This window comes from Otolemur garnettii, unplaced genomic scaffold, assembly GCF_000181295.1.
Source record: "Otolemur garnettii isolate 467f Iridium unplaced genomic scaffold, OtoGar3 scaffold00019, whole genome shotgun sequence".
NCBI lineage: Eukaryota > Metazoa > Chordata > Mammalia > Primates > Galagidae > Otolemur > Otolemur garnettii.
Window position 1 is genome coordinate 20,656,786 of NW_003852414.1, and position 17,270 is coordinate 20,674,055.

Here is a 17,270-nt window from a genome sequence, read left to right on the forward strand (position 1 = left end):
ACGCAGCCGGACTCTAGGGGGGGTCCCAGGGCCCGGCCCTGCCTGCTCCACTCAATCCCCCAGCCCCATGGCACCTGGCACGGGGCCGCAGCGGCCACTTGTGGGGTCAGTGCCACTGTAGTGCCAAAGCCCGGTCAGCTTCCAGATTAGAGCCTCGCTCCCGAGCCCAAGCGGCAGGAGACTGTCACCAGGAGGGTTTGTTTCAGGGCTCCTTAGTGCGAGACCAGGACACCAGAACTAACAATCGCTGAAATGGCGATTCATTACTTTTAGGCAAAGTAAATATCAGATACGTGGCCCAAGTGACATTTAGGGACTTAAGGCAGTGCTTTAAGAAGGCGAATCCGTGTCCGCACAACTGTCCTGCCTTTGTGTCATCTCGAAAACACTAAGAAGTGTCAGAGACGGAAAATAAGAAACAGTCATAAATCACATCGTCTTTTAAAATGATAAATCACGAATCTGCCATTTCCTAGTATTTAACACAACGATTAAAAACCAACAAATTGACTTCATGAGTGTCAGGCCGCGAAGTTTAAGTACCCATTGAAGACACGTAACTTAGTTACTAATAGGAATTGTGAAAAAAAAAAAAAAAGGCAAACGCTTACAAATGAATAGACGCAGACGAGTTTAATTTTTTCCAAAAGATTTGTGTAAATTCCGGAAAATAAAGAGTGCACATAGATGGTGACATGCTGATTTATGGTTCTCACTGTTTGGGTGTTTAGGTATTTGAGTTAAAGTGAACTTTTCACAATGTAGACACAGGTATGTAAGACTTCCTGGCACGTTTTATGTTCTGAATCAACCTCATAAATTACAGATGAGAAGTTTATAGTTTGCCTCTGATGGCCATCATCACTATATTGTACGTTGTAATGGCATACCTTATCCTGTAAGGATAGTGTGTATGTATACATTGAAATGTGAGGTATAGACAGAGATGCCGGTTTTATTTGAAAATCTGACTTGTGCCCTATATTGTTATTTTTTTTAAAAAATCCCAATCTTCTGCTGGGAGCTGGTCTTTGTCCTCACAAACTGAGGGATGCCTGAAGATGCAGCTGCCTGACCAGAGGGTTAACCACTAAGTCACCAGCAGTTTAGTGAATCAGATGCAATATGGAGAAAAGATTGTTTTCATATTTTTCTCACCAATTTCTTGTGTGATGAGGGCTATATTTAGCTGTTATGAAGGGAAATAGATCTTTACAGTTTAACTTTAAATCCACACACCAGTTTTAAATCCAGGCTTGGCAGATTGAGCAGTATGGAATAACAGGCCTGAATATTCAATTAAGCCCACACATCCTTCACTGACTTGGTTTCCTTTTTCAGCTGAATAACGTATCAGCCTTTTGACCTTCTAATTCCAAGGTAAAGGCTAAACTAACCTGCATCGTTAAAATAGCACCTTTCTTGAGGAGCCAGGTTTAGGCTCCTAAGGAATCAGGAAATAGTTGCAATAAAATTAATTCTTACACCCCCAAAATGCCCAACCTTGTCCAAATATATTTACTCCCATCCCCTGCTGGCTTTCTTTGAAATCAAAACATTTTGGTTGCTCTTTCAATTATCTTAATAAAGTAATTATCTGGATACATGAACACAAACCGGATGCTCTTGGTTTTCAATATGTTATTTATATAAATCCCTAACGTATATAATGAACTGACTATATCACAAGTTTATTTTAAGAAAGAACGAGCAGAATTGGTCTCCAAAACAGAAGCAAAACACAAGTGCATTAATCAACAAGAAAAATAGTTTCCAATAAGCCATGGACTAAAGCTGCGTATCTATCTATGTAGTATAAGGTAGAAAATACTTCATTAACGCGTACACTTCTGAAATATTTATTTTCTCTTTAATTGCATGTGAATTAGTTAGAGGAAGCTATAGGGAAGCCCTCTTACTGACTTAAGCCTTCTCAGCAGTTTGTTAAATTCTAGCCTCAAATCCCTTGAGGCAATAGTGGATTCAAAGCAGCTTTTAATCATACTATAAGGAGGGTGAAGTAGTACGTAAGTAGGTCATAGAGAGAGAATTACAAGTGCATAGGTTATTGCCTTATTCAACAACTACTGTGTAACATAGTTTTCAAAGCACATTTGCTTTTGCCATTTAAAGTTAGAAGAGAAACCAGGGTCAAATATAGAAGAAACTCTACATGGGCTACAGAGACGTGAACCCAGAAAAGCCTATGAAGCATAGCTGAATTAAAATACGGTGGCTGCCAAATAACATCAATAATGCAGTGATTGAAAAGACACTTGATGTAGGTGCCAGAGAGAAACAGAATACTCATACACACACCCCATAGGTTATTCACAACAGTCTTCCAATTGTAGCTTTCACTTCTCATATCTGCTGTTTCCATGATCACAGCACATAACACAAGAGCCGTTTTTTAAAAACACGAATTTCAAAAGCTCTTGAGGAAACAAAACAAAAACACCCAACCCAATACCACCTGATGAAAAGCTTAAATTTCTCATTTCACTGCTTTGGTAGAAAGAAAAAAAAATTTAAAAACAACTCAATGGGGCCCCTTTTTAAAATTTTCATGCAGTAATGAGCCATCAGGTATCATGTTTTGGCAGCTGGAGTTATTTGGCAGACAGCTCCAATGGGCCGCTGTTGAACACTCGAGTTCAATGGAGCTATATTATAGCCAAGGATCTTCTCGACAGCAGTGAGGGGGGTAAGGCCGTCGACGGAGGGGGCACCCCCTCGTGGGCACGAAGTGCATGGCGACAGTGCTGACATCACGGGGACCACGCTGGGGGAGACAGTCAAGTTTCCTCATACTTTTAGCTCCCTTGTAGAAACACCATAAGCTCTTCCCCAGCCCCATCCCCCTATCTTCCCTAATTGTCTCCTTTTTTTAATCAACTTGCTATTCATTTCCCAAACAAAAGGCAATTCAAGAATTGGAAGCACTTCAAGGGAAAGTTTCTGAATGACCTCATTTTATACCAGGCCTTCCAAGGCAAGGGAGCAATTGTGCAGGTTCAGTTCCCACTTCCCCCTCAGTCCCTCATCTGGGACTGAGTTTTGTCCAGGGGCCATTGTTGGAGTCCTGAATTATCACTAGCATTAAAAAAAACAACCTCTCAATAGAAACAGTGCTACCAAATGCATTTGTACGTAAGAGTACAGACGGCTTGAATTGGAAGAACCCTATTCCTGCCAGTCCACTCAATCGATGAACCAGAACACAGCCTATTGACTACAGATCTTTCAACGATTTTTGCATAAACTTCACGTTCTAATTTAGAAACTGGTGCCTGATAGATGGAGATTAGTGCTTATAACCAGTTAATGTTCTTCTCCTACCCTGTGTATGTCATGGCAAATTCCCATTTTTTATTATTCCTATACATAATTTCCCACATACTATCTCTTTAGAAGCTATCATCACTGCAACTACAGAACAAAGATGTACCAGCACATCTTTTTTTGTGCTGATGGTTCAGTCAACTCAAGCAAACCATCTTTACTGAAGGATGTCTTTCCCACTTACTTCTGGCTAGTTGTTACAGACCAAAATCCAAAACATCTTTCCCCTATCACATTTGCAAATTCCAATTTTATTAGCATCACTGTTGCAGTTAAAACAACAACAAAGAAACAAAAATCAAGCCCCATGTGCTCAGAGCCATTTGAAGCAAGAAATACAGGCGGAGCAGGGGATTTCCCATCATTTCCAAGCAATACATTTGAAATGCACATGAATTTGAAGGACCTGAGAGAGCATCTCACTTTGTGACCATGTGTTTATTCTTGCCTTACTCCAGTTTCATTAGCAACTTATAAAAATAAACCTTTTTTTAATGTGCTTAAAAAACCCCACCCCCCCAAATCCAAAAGCGATACGTCGTAAATCTATCTTTTGCAGATTCCATAAAGATGTCACTTTAAAAATAGTTCTATCACCATCGTCAGTTTTAAATGATCACTTATCCTTTCCTCTCCCCATTTTGAAAGCTTCTGAACAGTGACATTCTCACATTCCTGAAACGATTTTGGTACAATTAAATGTCAATCAATTTAACATCTTCTTAAAAGAAGAGTAAGTAATTACTCGGCTTTGAGATCAGCTTCCACTGACTTTTTGTGATCTTTTTGTGTTTTTCCAAATCTGGGTGTGATAGACCCAAAACACACGGCAGTGAATTTATCTCCCTTCTGAAGAGGCCCTGGGCCTGAAGATGGTTCTCTGGATACGTACCTTCGTACTCCGAAGTGAGATGCCCCCTTAAAGTTTTCTGAAGCTTCCACCCCAAGGGGGTGAAATGTCGCTACTGGGGATCTCTCAGACCCATGATGCAGCCACCTCGCGACTTCCCTCTCTAACTTGTCCTTTCCTTTCCCTCCTCTCTCCATTTATCCTGAGGCTGCAGCCTATTCCACCACCTCCCCCCAAGCTTTTCTCACCCTCACCCCTTCTTTGTCTCAAATGGCAGAAGCCTTCCTCTTCAGCCGTGTCTCAGGAGGTGGGTGACTACCAGAGAGAAGAGAGTAGTCGTGGGTTGCTTGTCTGCGAGAAAAATCAAGTTTGACCAGGGCTGACTTCTGAACTAGGAACAGCTGTCTCTGCCCGGAGCTCCGGGATTCCTTTCCAGACATTAGCAGGGAAAGAGGGCGGGAGACCATGTACTGCTGAGTGCACCGTGAACTCAGTAAATAAGATGTGAAAACTGGGAAGGAGAAGTCTGGGGGAAAGAGAGGGGAGAAGAACAAGGCTTCCCTGTCTAGCACGGGGATCTGCACATGGCAGGCAGGCAGGAAAAAAAAATCCGTGGAAGGAATGTTCCAGTGTCCTCTTGAAGACGCCGAGATTTGTCAAACTATACCAGGTGCCCTTATCTGGTGCCAGCCTGGCGGCCGGAACAAAATTTACACTTATCAGAATGAGGTTTTTAATTCCTCCACAATCCGCCCTTCAACACCCCCAACCTAGGCCAAAATGTTTTCCCCAACTGGCCAAAAGTGCTTGTCTGGCTGTCACGTGTTGGTAAATTTTAACAAGGAGAAATGGCTGCTTGACAAACTGCAGCAGCTGAGCTGTAACAGCTGGGAGGATACGGTTGTGGGGGGAAGGCTGGGTCCCAGAAAGAGCAGCGACAGGTGGGGAGAGAGAGAAGGACACAGACATTTTGAGCTTTGGGGTGGGGTTGTCTGGGAGCAAACTTGGCGAGAATCAAAATCTCAACCTTAGAGAGAACCTCTGGGGGCATGACGGCCCCATTTGCCTGGACGTCTCTCCTTTTTCTAAACAAACACATCTTGAAGAAGTGTCAGGAATAAGAGCCCCAAAGCTTGGGCTTCTATAAAATAAAGCACATGAAGGTACTCTCCTCACTGGAACAAGTCAGATCCCTACCAAAGAGCTTCTGGTCTGTAGGATCAGAAGATACCTGATTGGGCCCATACAGATTAGGCTTCTTAGGGGGAAATGCTACTTTCAAACGGAGTGAAACAATGATGACGGTTAGGACCCAAACCTGTTGGATACACCATGTCACTCTGGCAGAGTTGATTGACACGAGAGACAGGTGAGTCAATTTTCAGATTCATCACCTTTGTCTTACACGTGGTCATTCCCTCCTCCCTAAAAAGGATCAATGGCTGAACAATCAGAGCCTATCGTGATCCTCAGATAAGAAGTGCAATGTGTTACCCTAATTATTACTACAGCAATTATGTAACCAAGCTATTAAAGTGACATGTAGGTTGAAAATACATTAAGGTTTTGAGCACAGGAAATTTATTTTTTCCCTGCAATATGGTTCACATCTCTAGCCATTTTTAGCAGAGGATAGAGGTTTTTGGAAATCCCAAATGACTTTTTATTTAAATTTGCTTTTGATGCTAATTCTCATAAAGTCCATGGAGGGAGGAGGGGATGGTTTTTCCTTTCTCTTAACAGAACTGCCCAAAATGTTCATGGAGAAGTGGATAGCTCTCTATGCAAGCCAACTGGAATGTGTCCCATCTTATTGCTCTTGCTGAGTGCAAAGCTTTATGCTACCTAGCTGCATCACCTCTTGATTCGCTCTCTGCTGGCTACATCTGCCCTATTTCATACGAATACGGCAAAGTTAGAAAGGACAGATGTGGATGACTCTGGGGGGAAAAGTGTCTAGAGAAGAAAGGTGATGAAGCTAAAAATTGTGTTTTGTTTTATAAACAAATGTTGGGTGCCCTCATGCAACCTCCCATCCTTTTTTTTTTTTTTTTCTTTTTTTTGCAGTTTCTGGTCAGGGCTGGATTTGAACCCACCACTTTCAGTATATGGGGCTGGCTCCCTACTCCTTTGAGCCACAGGCTCCGCCCCCTCCCATTCTTTTAACCTCCACCTGTGCATCCTTTTAAGGCCAGTTGCCCTTCCTTTGTGTTGCCCTACCTGGCCACTCCTTACCCACTGTCTTTTTGTTCCTTGAGCACTGTGAGCTCCTTGTGGGCCAAGACTACATCCTTTATTGAGTACCATATGTATCTGTCACTTCACTGGATGTGACTGCAGCATGACCTACATGGGCAGGTTAAACACATACAGGCTCACATTTTAATTTCACAAGGCGTTAAAATTCTCTATTATTCCTTCCAACATGTGCTCCCATTCTACAGATTAAAGCCCAAGGGAAGTGAGGCCTAGGATGCTTCATCCGGAGAACTTGTAAACCACAGGTGACCAGGTGAGGGTATAGATGGGCCTTGACACAACACAGAAGCAAAAATCGCTGCTTCCTGCAACGTTTCCTTTCTTATTCTCTGTTGCTGCTTCCCTTAGCGCCATGCTCCATTTCTTCAGTCCTACACTTTTTCCAAAATTGGCATCGGAGGATGAGCGAGTTTAAAATAACTGATTGAGAGAGGGCTGAGCAGCTGAAGCCATGGATACCTACCAGATGGTTCCATGCTGAACGGCACAGCTTCCTCAATGCTCAACTTAGGGGGTGCCTACCCGTCAGTCAACGGCAGAAATGTAGCACCAGAGGAAGAAATGCCTTTAAAACGTCAAATACTCAGTATTACACTCCCAAGTTGGCCAGGGAAGGAGTTGGGCTGAGTCCCGAGTTATACAATCCCTTTCCCTCTGGGTGGTGTGTGATGGGCCTGTCACTTTATCTTCCTCAGGTTCAGTTTTTCCCATCTTTCAAATGGGAATGATGACCCTTGGCTATCTGCATGGATTATTAAATTATACAAGGTAATCCAATGTACACACCCCTATTATGAAACTAATTTAAACCTTTTTAAACCTTTTTATATGAAAGCTATAACCAAATAGCCTAAGAATATGGGGAGAGGGGAGGGAGAAGGGAGGGGGGAATGGGTGGAGGGAGGGAGTTTGGAGGGATTACTTCTGAGGTTTACCTTATAGGGGTACAGGTGAATCTTTCTAAGAGTAGAATGTGAACGTTTTAAAGCAATAACTGAGAAAATGACATGAAGGCTGTGTTGACCAGTTGATGGAAGTATTTCAGATTGCATGTGAAAACCCCACACTGTACCCCAGAAGTGCATTAATGTACATAGTTACCGTTCAATAAAAAAAAAGAAAAAAAAATTATACAAGGTAAAAGTGACCACTTAGTGCAAAGCCAGGCACAGAGTAAATTGTTAATAAATTTGGGTTTTATTTATTTCTTTGCCTTAAGACCCCCATCGCCTCATCTTTGCTGAATCCTAGAAGTGGCAGTTGGTTGGTGAGGAAGAGAGAAAGCCAGTCTTACTCCTATTGTTCTGTTAGCATTAAGGTATCACTGGTACCTCGAAGGCCTGAAACCAAACCCAGAGGGAAGAGGAAGGTTGTGGTTTATGGAGAGCAGGCACTGAGCATTCTGAAGTTTGGAATGAGGTCTCCACTTTTTCTTTGGTTTGTTTTGTTTTTAATCAAGTCCATTTTCAAAGCGAAGGTCAAAATGAATCCTGCCTCTTCTGGGAGGTCATGCCACCCAACACCTAGTCTGTGAGTTTTTATTTGCAGACATGATACCTAGAGCATGTCCGAATGAGCAGGTAAGCTCTCTTTTAGAGTCCCCAAGAGAGCTAGAGTCCCAGACCAAGATATTAAAAAATACAGGCACCATTAACATCACAGGGCCTGTCGCCCTTGCAGAACTGAGACCGACAATCGTACAGGAAGGTGAAAAACATCTCATCGGCTTCTGCACGAAGCCTCAACCATACTAAGCTGATCAGTTCACACACCTGCCGGAAGGCACCCAGGCTGCCCATAAATTTCAACAGAGTTTTTACTGATGGCAGCTGCAAGTTCTCTCAAACAGGAGTGGGAAAAGCCAGATACTGGAGGTGAACAAGCACAATCACTGCAAATCTCAAACTCCCCCTTGCCATGACAACAAAGTTTGCTGAACTGAATAATCTTACAGGAAAATTCTAGTTTTGATTTTTCTCGAGGGCATGCTGACAATCCTGCTTCATAAATTCGAGTGATTCATCACGATCTTAAGCAGCCAATCACGGGCGGGTCAACCTGGGATGGGCTGAGGTAGCCGGAGCTCAATCTGTCCTCATAACACATGTCACTCTGGGCTGGTGTCACCCTCTCTCCACAGCTGCCACTTCCAGTTAACTCTGACGGTCTTGGCATATAAGAGAATGTGCCAGATTTCTTCACACAGTCAGAAGAGAGCTGTGGCAAAGAAACACACACCTGCATATGACAATTGGTGACGACATTCCGTGAAGCAGAAGGAGCAAAGTGTACCTTGTTGCAAACCCGAGTTCACCAGATCATCTCTGCATCTCTGAGTTGAGTGGAGGTTCGAACACCACACACACACACCAACACACCTCACTCACTCTCTCTCTCTCTCACATCTCACTTCCCATCTTAGTCTAACCTCTATACATTGGTAGCCTGTGATCCAAGAGGTGCTCCGGCTCTGGGACACCTCAATTCTGAATGGGCTCCCACATGAAACCCTTCCCTCCTCAGGCACTCTCTTTCCAGTGTCAGCCAAGTCAGACGCCACGAATTTCAATCCTCTCCAAACCACTGCCTCCTCTTTCCTCCAGGACAGACGTCATTGTCAGTTCAGAAAAGCTCCCCTGTCCAGTAACAATTGGAGAAGCCATCAGTAGTTTTATGAAATGAGAGAACACACACACACACGCCCCGCCCCACCCCCACAAAATCCCCAGGAATTAGCAGAATAGAGAAAGCAGCTCAGTGAAGTTTAATAAAGGAGATTTAAGAAGGCACTGTTGCCACTGGATGGTCTCATACTCGTTACTGTCCGGACAAGCACAGAGCAATGGATGCTATGGAGCCAGAGACGCCGCTGAGCAAACTGCGTTAATGACTTTTACAGAAATCTCTATACAAGAAACCGAATTGGGGATTTCTAATGTCCTCACTGCCACAATTATACAAGATCCAGGTATGTTTTTCCCCTACCAATTCTGACACTTTGAACGCAGAGCGACCGCTCCTGCACAAGACTCTTCTGCATTTTACTTTCTTTTTATCAACCGGAGGGTTTCCAGGGCTGTGAGCACTGAACCTTCCATCAGCCACATTTTCACCTAATTAACCCCCCTGATTACAATAATTAGTATTGATTTACTCTTTTTGAATGACTTCCCAGGTATTCCAGCACAATCTGCCCTGGCTATAAAGTTCTAAATATAAATATGAATATGAATATGAATATTTTGCTCTTTTGTTTTTCAGCCTTGAAAGGATATCGTGCAATTGCATATGCTTGTGTTCTGAGAAAGAAAAACTGTCGGGTTTCATTTGAACAAATAAAGGGGTATTAACACACCGAGGTTGCAGCTCTCGGCCTGTGGTCTGCTGAACACATCAATGTGAATATTCCCGAGGCTCACGGTCGAGGGGCGTAGGGCACAATCATTACTCTCTATTAAAAGAAACCGTTTTCCCACTTTGAATCTTTTCCTATTCCTTTTCTGCAGGTCTAGGCTTAGAATTAAATTTTATTTCAACATTTGTTTAGGTCACGATCCCAAGGAATCATTACACATAGTAGCTTATGGAAGGATACAGATTAAATATCCTGTTACTGTGGTGGAAATAGATGCGGCCAAGTTTGCAGGCTTCAGGCAACCTCACACCATCCCCATCAGATTACAGAAAAAGACATCTGCATGTCGGAGGCTGCAATGGGGCAGTCTCCAAATCCCGGAAACGGGTCATGGATCCAACCACGGGAAAAGCAGACAAGTTGAGAAGGGATTTCCCTTGTTTCTGGACCTAACCATGACCACCCAGACATTAAAGTTCACAGACCACAGCTCAATCATTGATAATTTAGTCAAAAATTCAACATGGAGGTTTCCAAGTGATTTCTTTATTTAAGTGAGCTGTTGACAAGCAGCAGGAAGCACAGAAGACCCACTTTCCTCCCAAACCACAAAAAATTGACTTGCAACCTTTGTTTTGAAAAAAAAAGAAAGAAAATTTCCCATGAAAGCAGATTGTGGGTGTGCTGGTGGCAGTGTTGCAGCCTCAGATAGAAAGCTTCACCAATTACATTTTATGAGCTCATCCTGAAAGCAATTATTGGCATACCCGATGGAATGAGCAGTTCAGATCCCATTGGAAGTAAGAGAATATAATGAGAGCCTTTAAAATCCACTCTATTTACAACTGATAACTTTAGAAAAAAATAGTATTTTACTGCGTATGTAAGCTTTGGGTGCACCTATGCTCTGAAGACACTGTTGATAGGAAAATCTCTACTCGACAAGGCATTTCTATTTAGCTGGTAACGTTTATTTTAATAATTCTGCATTAAATATTCCATAACATTTCAACTTAAGTTTTAAAAAACTGAAATTCACGTCCACATTCTAAAAGATAGCTAACATCTCATCACTGTGTTTCTGTAAAGTAATACATTTGTGCCTTATTTATGGAGACTATCACTAATTTCAACCAAAATATAATCCAATAGATTCGTGAATGAATTAAAAAAAAAATTTTCCCTCTTCAAAACAATTTCCCTTCCATTTTTAAAAATTAGGTCCTTCATCTTTGTCTATAAATTTACGAATATATTCTGATATATTGCTCTGGCACACACAACTAATTAAGCCAAACACTAGGACATTAGACAAGATATATTCTTCATGGAAATCAGCCTTAGTGAAATTATTTTCAGGTAAATCAATTATCATTTGCTATTCTGGGGCCATTGCCTTTATAGCTAATGTGGGAATAAAAATGGTTTTGATATTCGAGAAGTTTGAAACACATTTTTCCATTTCTAAAGTCTTCCTATTCTTACCGTAGAAACCAATGCTTCTGTTATAAACTGAAGAATATTTAAAGATGTAAGAAATATGTGCCCTGCCTAGAAATGCATTTTATGAGGATATAAGCATAAATCAAAAATCAATAGATTCCATAGAGACCTTTAACTTAACAACTTAATAGGTTGTATAATAATAGTTTGTGACCAAAACTGTACGGGCAAAAGTTCTCACTTGTCCTTGAATTTCTAAACTGTTTATCTACATGAAAGCCAAAAAGACAAGCAGAGACTGTAAGCTATAATTTACCTAAACATTAAAAATATTCCTCTTAACTTCTCTTGCACCCTACGCTCCCTAAGTCCACCAAATGGGCAAATGTTAAATCCCCAAGCATTAAATACCATAGAGGCAGGTCTGATCACAAGGCATTTGCCAGAATGATAATGGTATTACAAGCATTCTCAATCAATAAGTTTTCTTTCAGTAGTTAACGGAGAGGTAAGCAATAAATCTCTAACTTAATCCAGCCAGCATAGCGGCAGAACGCAAGAAGCTCTATGCACGGTAGATACTCAATTTTTTAAAAGCACCAAACCGCAATCAAGCAGTTCTCAAAGCTCTTCATTCTGTATAGCCTATACAAACAAGATTATAGGAGATAAAAAGGGTGTTGAGAAAGAAGAAAAAATAAAGCCCCAGACATGCATTAAGCTAGTTTGACAGCTCCATTGTTCAACCGGTCCCATTGTCAGATCCAAAGATGTATTCAGGGCTCCGATGTCTGCTAGCAAATAAACAAAAGACTACATTTTTCAAAGCAGGATGCCAATTCTATCATAATTCTCTCTCTGCTTCCCCAAAGGTCAGTGGTGCCTCCTTCTTGGTACACGAAGGTACCCCAACGCGGAGGCAGGAAACAAATATTTGCTTTCAATACAGGACGACCCAAGACGCCATGCATGCACAGAGGTGTCCCAACAGGTACACAATTTTGGCAAACAGGACAAAGTGATCCAAACCTGGTAACACGGGAGGACTATTTAGGTAGGCTAAGTCCAGATTAGAGCGGTATTTGGAACGCAAGTCTAATATGGAGTCTCCTCAGCTCTTTTTCCGGTGATTATTCCAGGCAGAGTGCATAATAATGAAAGAGGCTTAGACATGGCAAAGGAAAAGGCGAACCGAGAGCCAGATTCGGAGCCCTTAAAATTGTCCACTGGCCACTCACAAATAGCAGTGAGCACATACATGATATGCTTTCAAAAGGCGACTGGTACAGATGCAACGCCCGGCAGCCAGCCTTTCCCTCCCTGGCTCTCGCTCTTTCTCCCAATCTCTTGGTCTCCGTTTTGTCTCCCCCTCTCTCTTTAGATTCTTTCTTTCCCCCCTTCTCTTCTGGGCTGAGGAAGCTACTTGGTTCAGGGCATAATTATTGTCTCGGCTGGCTCCCGAAACTAGGGGAGCATACATTAAACACAAAAGGCAGCACAACATACCTTAAAAGCAGCTCCTCATTTCTCATAGTAACAGCGGATTTGGGACAGCGCATGCTTTCTACACTGATAGTCTCAACAAAAGCCAGTTCAGAAGTACGCTCAAACATCAATGCCACAGTGGCTGCTCACTAAGGCGCCCTCTCTCCTCCTCCTCCTCCTCTCTCCCTCTCTCTCCCCTCTCTCTCTCTCTCTCTCCACTCTCTTCTCTAGTCAAGTGCTGAATAGTAGAGCACAGGGGCTCCTGCAGATTCACTAAGTAGAAATAATCCTCTCTGACAAGTTATGTTGTCTGTGCATATTTTTACACTAATACACTCTGCTGCCTATAGAGGTCTTGTTTGCATTCACTCAAGCCTGGCTGGTGTTAGTCCCCCCTAATTACCATCTTAAAAAACGGGAAAGGAACCTAAGCAATGCATTTACCTTTCTCTTAGACATTTAATAGCAAAACCAATTTCACAGTTTCGTTTTGCCGTCCACCACCAGCAGGCATGGCAGAGGAATGAGGGAAGGTTTGGATAGATCAGCGTGGTGGGGGAGATTTCTGCCTCGCTCTTCTGGGACGCTGCCTTCACAGTTGGACTCAGCTGTTCTCTCCTCCTGTCCGCAGGAAGAGTCACAAGGTCAAGGCCCTTAGCCTCACCCTGAGTCGTAGACACAGAAGACAGAGATTGGGAGACTTGTAACTATTTTAACTCTGTGGGCACCAGATTCTTATACAGCAGAGCACAATTCACCTGAAGAGAGGGATGTAAAGGACAGAGGCAGGGCAGATGGCTGGGTCCCACTGAAGTCCTAAAAACATGGGAGCATCATTGACCAAAGACCAATGAGTTTCTCTTTCCCCAAATAAGAAAAACCTCACGTTAGCACATTCGCTGGGCTTCACATATACAGTTACCAGGGAAATACGCATTGCACTTCTGTTTATTGGAATTAGAAGAATTCCATGCAGATTAGCCAAGTAAAACAGCAAGTCACACACACACACAGAGAAAAGGATGAGATGCTTGCTAGAGACTGAACAATCGGTCCTCAAAAATGCAAGCTAAGGTGTCTCCTGGAGAGCATGCTCTCAGCTTGGAGGGAGCAACGCAAACAGCCCACTTCAGACCTGGTCACTGAATACTGGTCTCACTCCCGTCCTCTACCAGGACAACCACGCACCCCAGTAATTTTCTGGACTCACAAGCACTAGTGGGAATAACAGCAGAGAAAGTCATGGTGGTCTCTGTTTCTATTTGAAGGTCTGGAACACGCTCCAGTTTCTTGCTAAGGTCTCTGACCTCTGAACTTGGTCTTAGTTCACAGCATAGGGAAATGGAGATGTTTTGGGGGGCTGAGGGGATGAAGGGTTTTTTAATGTCTGCAGTGCAAACATCTTGCATAGTGTATGGATTGCACTAAGGCAACTAAGCAAAGGACAGCAGTCACCAGGACTATTTCTAGACGGCAGTGAGAAGGCTGGTGATGAATCACTTGACAAAGTTCAGATCATGAAACGCAAGCCTTGTCCCTAAAACAACCCCATTTTCACACATCCCTGCTTCATTATGTTTGACAGTGACGGGGTGCATATATAAAAACGAACGGCCTTGCCAAGGAATGATATCATATAAAATCTAAGATGTTCTTTTGAAGGAAGGAAAGCATCATGGAAATGAGCTTGGAACCAGAAAGGTTTTTTTTTTTTTTTGAAGACAGAGCCTCAAGCTGTCCCCCTGGGTAGAGTGCCGTGGCATTACAGCTCACAGCAACCTCCAACTCCCGGGCTCAAGCGAGTCTCCTGCCTCCGCCTCCCAAGTAGCTGGGACCACAGGCGCCCGCCACAACGCCCGGCTTTTTTTTTGGTTGCAGCCATCATTGTTGTTTGGCGGGTCCGGGCTGGGGATTCGAACCCGCCACCTTAGGTGTATGTGGCTGGCGCCTTAGCCGGTTGAGCTATAGGCGCCGAGCCCAGAAAGGTTTTAAGGAGAGAGAGTTGGAGCCTATTTACTCCCTTGGAACTTGGGCTAAGTGCTGGGCTGAAGTTTCGTAACCTCTCTGTGTCCCTTCTGGGGACAGTGAATGCTAATTTGTTTTAAAGCCCATGAAGAGCTGGTAATCAATCTGGGTATGTTTAGTACATGGAAATATTAAAAAAATTTTTTAAAGTAGACTGACGGGACTGACATTGCCATGAGTTTAGTCTATTAGGAAAGGTAAAATACACTACTTAGACATAGAGCCCCATTCTGCATATTTCTGTATATTTTCTAATGGGGGCTAAGCTGTGTGGGAAGTGCTAACACAGAACAATAATGCACCTGCTTATCCATAAATAGATGCTTAGCTTTGAAAGCTTGGGCCACAGCGCATGGGACTATTCTTACATTGAAATCAATTATGGATCTATGGTAGTAGTGACGGGAACTGAACCAAACCATTAAATATTTTATATTTTCTCTACTTCCTTGTTAGTCTAGGGACCTAAATAATTTGAAAGCTGTTGAAGTAAGAATTTAGTACTTGTCCCAACTCCCCTAAGGTCACAGACTGAGGGCCTTACCAGGCTGCGTGCACCGAACTTGAGGTTACAAAGTTAAGACGTAGGAAAAAGCTATGTTGTTTATCACATGTACATAGTCTATAGTAAGTCTTTGACCTTACAGATTCAAGGTCAGTTAACCTTTGCATTTATTAATGCACCCAATAGAATATCTTTCCCTTAGCTGGTAATTGATAACTAATTGTTCAATAAAGTGATGGATTTTAGGGGCGGTGCCTATGGCTCAAAGGAGTAGGGCCATTGGCCCCATATGCCAGAGGTGGCGAGTTCAAACCCAGCCCCCAGCCAAAAACTGCAAAATAAATAAATAAATAAATAAATAAAATAAGATAAAGCAATGAATTTATTTTTAACCACTGGAACTGTGAAGAGAGGATGAAGAGAGGAACATTTTATTTTTTTAAAAAGAAATGTTGATGCCATTTCCTTAACACATGTGTAGGGAAACGAAAACCCCAAATGCTTTTTATTCTAATTCAGGCATTGGCTTGGCACAGATGACAACACTGAGAAATTCCTTTCATGCCACTGTGTTTCAGGTTTCAAGACCTTTTCACATCTAGTGATTCATTTAATCCCTAGAACAACACAGTATGGCAGGCAGAGCTGGTTCCTTTACCGACTGGGCGGCAGAAGTTCAAGTGCAGAAAGATGGAGTGGCTTTCCCACTGAAGGCCCAATCATGACCGAACTTGGGAACTGCCTTCTCTCCACTGTACCACATCCAACCCAGATTCCCCACCGGGTACAGAGGTTCACAGACACCCTGGCAAGGCCTGGTTTTCAAGGAGTGTTTGTGTAATATATCTTACACATTCCTAATGTGATAGTCATAACCTTAGAGGATAGAAAGTTCATGAAAAATTGCTTAAAAGGCTATGTCTTAGGCTCGGCGCCTGTGGCTCAAGTGGCTAAGGCGCCAGCCACATACACCTAAGGTGGCGGGTTCAAATCCAGCCCAGACCCGCCAAAAACAACAATGATGGCTGCAACCAAAAAATGGCTGGGTGTTATGGTGGGTGCCTGTGGTCCCAGCTACTTGGGAGGCTGAGGCAGGAGACTCGCTTGAGCCCAGGAGTTGGAGGTTGCTGTGAGCTGTGATGCCACAGCACTCTACCCAGGGGGACAGCTTAAGGCTCTGTCTCAAAAAAAAAAAAGAAAAGGCTATGTCTCAGATACTGGTATCATATCAATTCCTTTCAAACTTTATCCCAAAGACTGATTTGAGATAAGATGGACTAACAACTTTTGAAGACAAATTATTATATTTTGAGGTCATCTGCAGTGGGGCATAATTTTTTAACAATTCCGATTATTACTAAATTTGATTTGTAGGGGGAAATTTTCCCCAGGCATTATTATAGCAGTATTTAGCAAAGAACAATAATAGCAACAAAAATAATTTAGATTGTCTTGATGCCTTCTGTTTTTAACTACATATGTAAATTAAATTTGTAGCTAATGATGCCAACTTGGGAAGGGAAAACCTGAAAAAAGTGCTGTAATGTGAGAATATTGATGGTGAGCTAGGACTCAAGCCAGCTTCTTGGCCTTTCTAGATTCGAGCCTCCTAAATTTTTTTTAAAAGGTCAATTATATGTGCATTTACTTCAATTATAGGTAATTTCCAGAATAAAGAGCTAAATTTCAAATGCGACATTAACAACTCCACAATTTTTCTGCCTTCTGTGCCTTGTCTTTGCATTTTGACATTTATGTTGCAAAAGGAACAGAAAGTGCCATTCAAGGAAGTATAGAATATGAGATGTGATAAGGGCCCAGCAGAACGGATTCTTTGGTAAGGATGGGACGGGACAAAAATCCGGCCTGTTTCTAAGATCCACATCCTCAAAGAACAGTCCTAAGAACGTTTAATCTATTTGGCTGTCAGTTTCAGGTAACAGGAACTGCGAAGTTTAATTAAGAAACATACCATATTGCTATGAAAGACGGAAGGATGACAC

At 42.6% G+C, this 17,270-nt stretch overlaps 1 protein-coding gene across 3 annotated transcripts in view; it reads right to left on the reverse strand.

Annotated features, from left to right (window-relative positions):
* Nucleotides 1–13,079, reverse strand: part of CELF2 (CUGBP Elav-like family member 2) — a 315,417-nt gene extending 302,338 nt beyond the window's left edge. For 2 of the 3 annotated variants that reach the window (XM_023511381.1, XM_023511380.1), the window contains exon 1: nucleotides 12,282–12,598. The gene's annotated coding sequence lies outside the window, so the exon portion shown is untranslated. Of the gene's footprint in view, nucleotides 1–12,281; nucleotides 12,599–12,758 lie in introns of those variants that run through there. The other variant, XM_023511382.1, reaches the window with a different exon arrangement.
* Between the last annotated feature and the right edge of the window lie 4,191 nt (nucleotides 13,080–17,270).